We start from the raw sequence: 9,984 nt of genomic DNA, 5'->3' as shown, positions 1-9,984 counted from the left end.
GTTTAAACTGTGAAAAAGAAAAAAAAAGACTAAACTAAATCAATATATTAATTCCATTCAAAGACAGTTGATTTTAGAGGTGCGAGGAGCGTAATTGACACCAATGAACATAGTTTGCTTTTAATAGACCATTGTCATTTCGGCGAAATAAATTTTTGGTATTTTTTAAAATTTTTTTAGCTCCCGTTTACCATAAAAATCATTTTTTGCCTATATCTGATTTCAGAAAGGCTAAATTCAATCAAAATCGTCAGTTTTTATAACCCTTGTTTGATTAAATAATGAAACTCGTGATAATGTATTTTTTGAAATCTTGTATTTAATCTTCAAACATATATTGTTGTTAAGTAAACGCAATTAATTTCTTGTCGCCTATCTAATCAACATTTATTTTGCAGGTAGAAGTAACCTTGATTATATACTTCACAGGTCGAAAATATTTGCAAGTTTAAAGGATATTTCTTGATGCTTTTTTAAGACGTTAAAATAGCAACAATGTCATTATCGGAAAGTTAAACGAGGTAGTATTACATCACAATTTAAACAGGTCTACCAGGTCAATATCGTTTACGCTCAATTGAAATAATTGAAGTTTCCACCGGATACAGCGACCAATCGAAAGTTTTCAACCGGATCGCGCGAACTATTTGGAAATAAAACAACAGTACAAATTCATGTTCTATGTTTATGTGAGCCATATCCATTAGCAAAGATTGAAGGATAATTTTTGACAAATTCTCAAAATATTGACAAACATAAGAAAAAGTTCAGGACGATATTCAATAACTATCCATATTGTAGAATTGACTGAAAATTGCTGTGATGCAACTTAAAACAACCCTTAACAAGGTGACATAGGTTCGTAACACCACTCATTAACCGTTTTACAACGAAATATTATTTTCGAAGCCTAATTATGAGCCAAATACGCAATTATTTGGTTGGCGTAAAACAAAGTTTAGGGCGATATTCAATAACTATCCATAATGACGAATTGGATGAAAATTGCTGTGATGCAACTTAAAACAACCCTTAACAAGGTGACAAAGGTCTTTAACACCACCCATTAACCGTTTTTCATCGAAATAATATTTTCCAAGCCTAACAACCCAAATACGTAATTATTTGGTTGGCGTAAAACAAAGTTTAGGGCGATATTCAATAACCATCCATATTGTAGAATTCGCTGAAAATTGCCGTGATGCAACTTAAAACAACCCCTTTTCAAATATTCAAACTCGATTTCGCCATCAACTGTAGAACACTTTAGTGTTTAATAGTTCCTTTAGTTTGTTTTTCAGGTCAGTGATGTTTCGACGCAAGGAGAGTGTTCGAGGGTGTCGGACGAGGACGAAGAGGTACATTCCAGGTGTGAGCGGCAAGCAGACGGCCTACCTTCGCCCAGAGCCGTCCGAACTGCCTTCGGTGCTTCTGGTGACGGACAGCAATTATGGCCGGAACATCGTTTATCCGCAGGTGAATAAACATCGTACAGTATATGCTAACCTCGGGAGGGGGCAACCATTTGCACTTTTTAATGTGTACTGCACAAGCTCAAGTAGTTCATTTTCTTTAATGATTCTTTAATGATTTTTAAAATATTTCGTTGTTTGCCGCAGCCTATAGCATTTTAAACTCGTATTACGTCATACTAAAGATTAAATTAGTTTATCGTCGCAAACTTTGGTATGTTCAATAGTAGAATGTCAGATCACAATGAATCAAATACAATTTTGGCGAATTGAAACCGCTGAACTTTTTTTTGGCAAACACTTCACTTAAATATTATTGGATGTGTGGTGGCAGTGGCCATTTTTAGATGTTTAATTAATCGTTTTAAGTAATTAACGAATAACAAAAACATGCGCCCCTTTATTATTCCTTGTCTATTTATCAAAATTGTCATAATGCATCCTTACCAAAAACATCCTGTGTATATTTATCAGAATTGTAATAATATATCTATTTATCAAAGAGCTTTATGTGTCTAAACTCGAAAATGTAATGTTGATGAATTGTTACTGTGTGCGTTTTAGTGAAAACTTCCGGTAAATTGCCAGTGCCTTGCGAAACAGTTCGGCCACTTGTTCACAGATGACGAATAGCAAAATTGACACACATCCTTATATTGTCCTCGAATGTGCGACCTCAAATCGCCGCTTTGAGAATTGGCACAATAGCCACATCTCAAAACAGTGATTCGAAATTGTGTTTACAGTTAGAGAAGCCGTTTTCGTGTACTAATATGGACAGATTCTAATTTCCTTGTAAGAGATATGTTGAGAAAGAAAGGCGATAAAGCCAACACCCGTGTGACGAAATTACTATTAAATAATATAACAATTTGCCGTGTCATTTCTGCGTCATAATCTTTTTCTCGCGTCATAATCTTTTTCTCGCACAGAAAATTTCTCTTCTGAATTTTGTGTATAAAAAGGATTGCTTACTAAATAAAAATGTCCAGTTATCAGGATCAATTTGCAAGTTGTTCTGCTGTTGAACCAATCCAGTCTTGTCTTGATGTGCTTGCCGGCATTAGCCGGTTTGCCCATAATAGCCAACACAAACTGTGTGGAATTGTAATCAGACAAAAGCAATACTTAATGAAGCAATAGCGAGGTTGATTGCCGAGGCAAATTAGTTTAATGGGACTTGCAATTAAGCCCCGCCTGCCTCAGATGCAAAGCGTAACAATTGCCAGTTGCAAGTTTTTTTAATTCCTTAAATACGTTAAATTGCAAATTTGAAGCAGCATTTCATCAGTGGACTGGTTTGATCGTACAATATCGGGGCCTCATACATGTACAATGTAGTAGTTGCTTTGATATCCAGGTGGTGAAGTGCGCGAGCAAGATGTTCTCTCTGTCTGCGATTTCGATCCCAGACGGGGGATCGACCATGGTGCGATTGAGCTGACGGAGGGGACGCGGTTCGAGAACGTGAGCTACATCGTTCTTGCACTTGGTACCAACGACTTCAGGAGGTGGTGGGACAACGACATCGGTGCCAAGTGTGAGAACATCATCGATGTATGTCGGGAGTGTTACCCTAGTTCCGAGGTATGAAAACCGTAAATTTAGTTTACGCCAGCCCTAAAGAGTTTGCCGTAATAGCCGAAATGGAAGTGAAAAAACAAGATAAATATATAGTTACAACCTAATGGTCGTCAGCAATACACTCGCGTTGGTTACATTAAATATTTTTCTATCGAGAATAATAAAATAAATTTTTAATACTCCAGCGTAAGTTTGACGGTGGTGCGCAGTGTGAAGTTAAATATCAATTATTGTCGGCAATCTACAAATTGTGTAGCCTATCTTGATTCTTTTTTATACTTATTTTTACAATTGGCGCAACAGCTTTTATAACCATAAAAATTATTATTTTTTAGATCGTGCTCGCCGAGATCCTGCCGCAGATCGGACCTCCTGTTGCTGTCGTCGAAGCGGCGAACAGCGTTTCTTCGTGAGAAACTTTCGTTTCTTCACTTCGACATCGGCAACGGGGAGAAGATGTGGAGTGATGATGCTCACCTCTCCGATGCTGGTCTACGTAGGTACATGGCTAAGTAGGGTTCTTGTAAGGATTGGTTTCACCCTCCTTGTATTTTTGAACAACCTTCCCCATGTGCATATCCAGAGTATAGATGGCACTATTTGGATTTAGTTTGTGAGGGCAAAGTGTCAAAACTAATGACCCCAGATAGAGTCTTTCATCACCCATCGATTCCCGGCAAAGAAAATACTATTTCAAATAATAATGAAGAAGTTGTTATTCCAGATAAACAAAATTATATGAATTACTCTGACTTAGAAAAACATTCTAAAAGTCCAACCAGCTTTGAAATAAATGACATTTCCTCAATTGAAATTAGCACTACCTCCTCCTTACACTCTTTCAGTGACAATAATTCTCCCAACGCTTCATCTTGGATTAACAACGAAACATTATGTGATTTGTCTAAAATTAACCAAAGTACTATTGAGTCATGTAAACTAATCAAACAATTAAACGAAACAAAACAGTTTATTGTAAACTTGGATGAGTGGAAGAGGATGGTAAAAAAACGTACAGAACATAATTTTGGGGGGGGGGGGGATTACTATAAAGACATAGTTTAAAAAAAACTAAGATTGCTGTACTATGAGTGAGTTCCTAACATATCCAGTCATTATTTAGTGGGAAGGGAGGGAGTAGTTAAGTGTTAGAGACCTATGTCACCTTGTTAAGGGTTGTTTTAAGTTGCATCACGGCAATTTTCAGCGAATTCTACAATATGGATAGTTATTGAATATTGCCCTAAACTTTGTTTTACGCCAACCAAATAATTACGTATTTGGGTCATAAATAGGCTTCGAAAATAATATTTCGTTGTAAAACGGTTAATGATTGGTGCTAAAGACCTATGTCACCTTGTTAAGGGTTGTTTTAAGTTGCATCATAGCAATTTTCAGTCAATTCTACAATATGGATAGTTATTGAATATCGCCCTGAACTTTTTCTTATGTTTATCAATATTTTGAGAATTTGTCAAAAATTATCCTTCAATCTTTGCTAATGGATATGGCTCACATAAACATACAACATGACTTTGTACTGTTGTTTTATTTCCAAATAGTTCGCGCGATCCGGTTGAAAACTTTCGATTGGTCGCTGTATCCGGTGGAAACTTCAATTATTTCAATTGAGCGTAAACGATATTGACCTGGTAGATCTGTTTAAATTGTGACGTAATACTACCTCGTTTAACTTTCCGATAATGACATTGTTGCTATTTTAACGTCTTAAAAAAGCATCAAGAAATATTCTTTAAACTTGCAAATATTTTCGACCTGTGAAGTATATAATCAAGGTTACTTCTACCTCCAAAATAAATGTTGATTAGATAGGCGACAAGAAATTAATTGCGTTTACTTAACAACAATATATGTTTGAAGATTAAATACAAGATTTCAAAAAATACATTATCACGAGTTTCATTATTTAATCAAACAAGGGTTATAAAAACTGACGATTTTGATTGAATTTAGCCTTTCTGAAATCATATATAGGCAAAAAATGATTTTTATGGTAAACGGGTGCTAAAAAAATCAAAAAATTACAAAAATTTATTTCGCCGAAATGACAATGGTAACTCGTTGCTTATAACGAAAAAAGTCCAAAAATGCCAATTTTTTTCGTTTTGTATACCAATGAAATTGTTGGGCGTTTTTCGTAAATAGTGTCGTATAGATAAAGCAAAGAGATTATAACCATGAGGACAAACTGTGACGTAACCCATTGTTCTAATTTCAAGAACGTTCCGCTTTAGTGCATAATAGTAAAACAAAAACAACTGGGCTTGACTTGCATGTTGGTAAGCTAAAATTTTAGCGCAACCAGCTTATAGAAATTAAGATGCGTCATTTCTGACAGGTTAAAGGTAATATTTGAATTTGGTGTCAAACTTTAAATGTGGAGTTTCGTGTTATCACAATTGAAAAAGCCTGTACGGCACAAATTATCAGCTGACCACTATATAATATGGTAAAATCACTCGTTTAACGTTGTCCGTTTAATGACTGCGGCAGCGTACAACGCGTTGCTGTAGTGTAAACTTTGGCTCCACACCGCTGTGCCGCGAGATATGTGGGAATCTTTAGGAATTTACACTTTGTTATGCATAGTAAGTTGGTACAACTTTTTGTGTTCGCATATAAAATATAATAAACAAAATTTTTATTGCCCCAGTTTTGTTTACAGTAAAACACTTGTAGAAAATTCTAGTAGGGCTTGTAACGAACCAGCGTCTGTATTTGTTATTTACCGTACTGTGTTTGTTGCGCGTGTGCTAAAGTCTGCTAAAGTCTTTCTGGCGTATTTCCTGTTCCCTGCATCCTGCTCGTTAACTGGCTAGTTTTAATCCCCAACGCATTCCCTTTCACTGCAAGGTTAGTTGTATCCAAATTCTACAAAACGACAGTCAACGATGCGCTCCTTACTGGCAACACGTGTTTTTACGGCGTATCGGTGGCAATTAACAAAATTATTTCCTGGCTATCAACTCTTGGCTTATTATATCCTGTCCTTTTAAATGAGGTAGATGCTGTAATTGCCCTTCAGTAGGATAGGTATATGGACAAACTGGAATATGGTCAACAGACATTGCGTCTTCTATATCAATGAATTATTTTCCATCAATGGACACAACTTGAAAATCACCTACGATTTATTCTAGTATCTTTGGTCTTCTGCCAAGTGTATCCATTTGTACTCGTGTTTGTTTTCCAGATAAGCCAAATCTGGATCAGTTTGGAATGGCAAAACGTTAAATCTGAACTAAATTCAAGGAACGCATAGGACTCCACTTCCTTGCCATTGTCAAGAAACCTGACAGGGACACGCTCATATAGGCGCTGTGTCCGACCTTTACTCTGTTACAACTCACTTTGGATGTCGAAGGCACACCATTTTTAGTGGGTGTCCCTCTCTCGCTTCAGGACTTTTTGAGACAGAAATGTGTAGAGTGCATGAATAATTACCGACTAAGAGCGTTTGTGTTTACTGTAAGTTTTATGATGTATTTGCTTATGTGAGGGAATTATTCTATGCGAAGCATCGCTAACTCACGCCCAAGTGTTAAATGCTAAATGGCCTGTTCTGCCATTATCTCTGCAGTCAGCAGGAAGGTCTCTAGCTATTTAAGACCGCCGCTATCCGCTTGTCGAACTAACTCTTCTTACCTATCGACTTGTGCTGTTTCCAGCTTTGATATTTGCAAGTAGCATCTCCTTTATGCTAACTTGTTCCGCCGACTATAGTTTGAACTGGTTGTTCGCTTATCAACTAATAAAATTCTTACCAGAATTATTGTGGTTGGCTAACGAGTTAACGCACGCAACTTAAAATTGGAGTCAGAAGTTCAACAAACTAAACTCGTGCCCTACAATGCTTTTCGGAGGCAAATGCAGCAATGCATGATGCCTTCTTCCACAGACTTGAACAGTACAGTTAACAGCTTCTTTACAGAGTCTTGCAATGTGGCCACTCAGTAAACAATTAAAGCAAATTTATTTTCACGTAGACAGCTGGCTCTTTCCGCAACTGTCATTGCCTTTAAACATGGACAACTCACAAATAAATGTGCCTGACTGCAAAACAAACATCTTGGTACTGGCCTAGCAAAAACGGGCTGGGCTGGCGCTCTGTTCATCTCTAGGGAGTTGTTCATTAATGAGTCTCAATGATTCTCATATCACCCAATTCTACACATCTTTGTTACAACGGTGTGAACACCAGTTATTCTTACTGGTTTAAAATTAATTAAACACCTACTAAACCATCGTACGAAGTCTACCTGATTTTTGTCTGGTTAAACAAAATGAAATCATCCCTCATGCTGTGGACTTTTTTCACTATTGCATATTACGTTGTAACATGTTAACCTACTATCCTCATGTTATAGCCCATAATTATGGAAGCTAAATTAGGTAATCATCATATAACCCGAAAGTAATGTTACGGATAGCGTAAGATCTTCGTAGCCTAAATAATGCAAACATATTTGTTTAAATGTCTTAACAAGTTTGTTTACGTCTAAACGTTTGTGCTGCGTGTCACTTGATAGAAATTTTAAATCATGTGATGTGTTTCAAATCTTGTCACATCGTGTGTCTAAAATCGGTTAACCTAATTATTTCCCACAATCAGAGTAACAATCCACAGCCTGTGTGAAAGCGGCACTAATGTGAAATCGGAATGACGTGTTTAATTATGTGACTTATCCGCGTGGCTCTAAAGATCTAATTCTTGTCTCCGTAATTTCCCAGTACGTTTTTAATTTGGTTGAAACGCTAAGGATGACCAACTAACATATAACATAAAAAGCAGTTTTGTTTCTAAAAGAGCTCACTAAAGGAAAGGCGCGAACGCGCTGTGACCATTTAATTACTAATTCACGTGTTACCAGCATCCTATAAGTTTGCTGAAGTCGCATGTGATACCCAATGATTTAAAAATTGTGTTTTTTTTTTAATTGAGCTACTAAATACAGAACCTTGGCTAAAAAACGTCTTGCATATTTTATGTAACGAAAACCCGCGACTTATATCGATCGAAAATCACTAACAAACGTAAAGTCGTAGCAGCAATTGTTCAATTTGCACGAAATTCAAACAAATGAGTAATAACGATTGGTACTATACTGCATGCAACGAAAAAAATCCCGTTTGAAAAGTAAATTTGCTTAGTGTTTAAACCGCTGCAATAAACGCGATATTTTGCTAACTCAGTTCTAATGTTGCGTAGTTTATACTCGGTTGTAGGGTTGTTGTAAGTTGTTGTCTGTGTAAGTGTCTTTCTGCCTTATAAAAAAACGTTAAGGAAAACGCTGCAATAAACGAAATACTTTTGCGAACTTTTAGACTATCTTTTACGTGGTTAAACAAACTGCAAAACATAAAAGTATAAACTTTGCCACATGAAACTTTATATTTACCAATGTACTCCACGCAGGTTATTGCCTTATAAATGTTTGAAAACGTTTTACTCTTTTCGTCAAGAGGTTTTGCTAGAAGTCGCACGTGAATATTTCAAGAGAGAGACATGACCACCGTGGTACTATCTTAACTCCACTATATTGAAACCTAACAAACTGGCATTGCATTTAAAAGTGTACACTGTCAGGTCGCTTATATATTTATTGTACTTTCACATAATTCAGCATAGTTCGATTTCAAAAAATAGCTTACAGCGCAGTAAAAACATGTGTTGCCAGTAAGGAGTGTATCGTTGACTGGTTTTCAGTGGAATTCGGATACGACTAACGTTGCAGTAAAAGCTAATGCGTTGGGGATTAACTCGCCAGTTAACGAGCAGGATGCATGTGAAAGGAAATACACCAGAACGTTTACAAACCCTTAGCACACGCACAACGAACACAGTAAATATCAAATACAGATGCTGGGTCCTCTACACACGTCCGCCCTTTCGATTTAACATTGCAACCAATGTTGTGTAATGTTTTTGAAATGGTAGTCCTACGACTAAATAATCGGCTATAGCACACAAAACTTGGCTAAGCAATAAGCATGTCATGCATCTTTTAAGTAACGAAAACCCTTGACATTTGTCAATTGATAACAACTCTCACACGTAAAACTTTAAGTTGTAGCAGCAATTTGTATAAACTTGCTTGATAGCGTATTGTTGAAGCAAAGAGATTATAACCATGAGGACAAACTGTGACGTAGCCCATTGTTCTACTTTCGACAGTGTTCCGCTCTAGTGCATAATAGTAAAACGTAAACAACTGGGCTTCACTTGTATGTTGGTGAGCTAAAATTTTGGAGCAACCGGCTTATATATATTAAGGTTCGACATTTCTGACAGGTTAAAAGTTATGTTTGAATTAGGTATCAAACTTTCATTGCCGAGTTTCGTGTAAACACGCTTAAAAATGTCTGTAGGGCATACAATATCAGTTAACCATAAGTACTATATAATATGGTTAACACACTCGTCGGCGCGCCAACGTCGTCCACTGCGGAAGCGTACAACGCGTTTCTGTAGAGTAGACCAGTGGTTCCAAACCGGGGTGCCGGAGAGGAATTTACATTTTTTATTATTACTAGTAAGACTTTTGGTACAACTTTTTGTGTTTGCTTTTATAGTACAATAAACAAAATATTACAATATTGCTTAAAGTTATTTTTATTGTCCCAGTTTCGTTTATTTTAGCATTACAGTAAAAAACTTAAAGAAAATTAGAGTAGGGATCTTGTAATATATTCAATTATTCTTTATTTGTGGTGTTAAGGAATATTAACATTACACATTTTGGTACTCGATAGGGTTCGGTGAACACAAACTTAGTGTGTAATATTGTTCATTGAAAAAGAAAAGCACCAGATTATGCAGCTTTGTAATCTGTTGAAATTAAATGTAACAATAACCTTTATTCTTTTACTACCAGTTATCCAATCAAGTTTAAACTGAATAAAGATA

The sequence above is a fragment of the Ascidiella aspersa genome, chromosome 9, assembly GCF_963924565.1.
Source record: "Ascidiella aspersa chromosome 9, kaAscAspe10.2, whole genome shotgun sequence".
NCBI classification, from domain to species: Eukaryota; Metazoa; Chordata; class Ascidiacea; order Phlebobranchia; family Ascidiidae; genus Ascidiella; species Ascidiella aspersa.
This window is presented reverse-complemented; position numbering follows the sequence as displayed.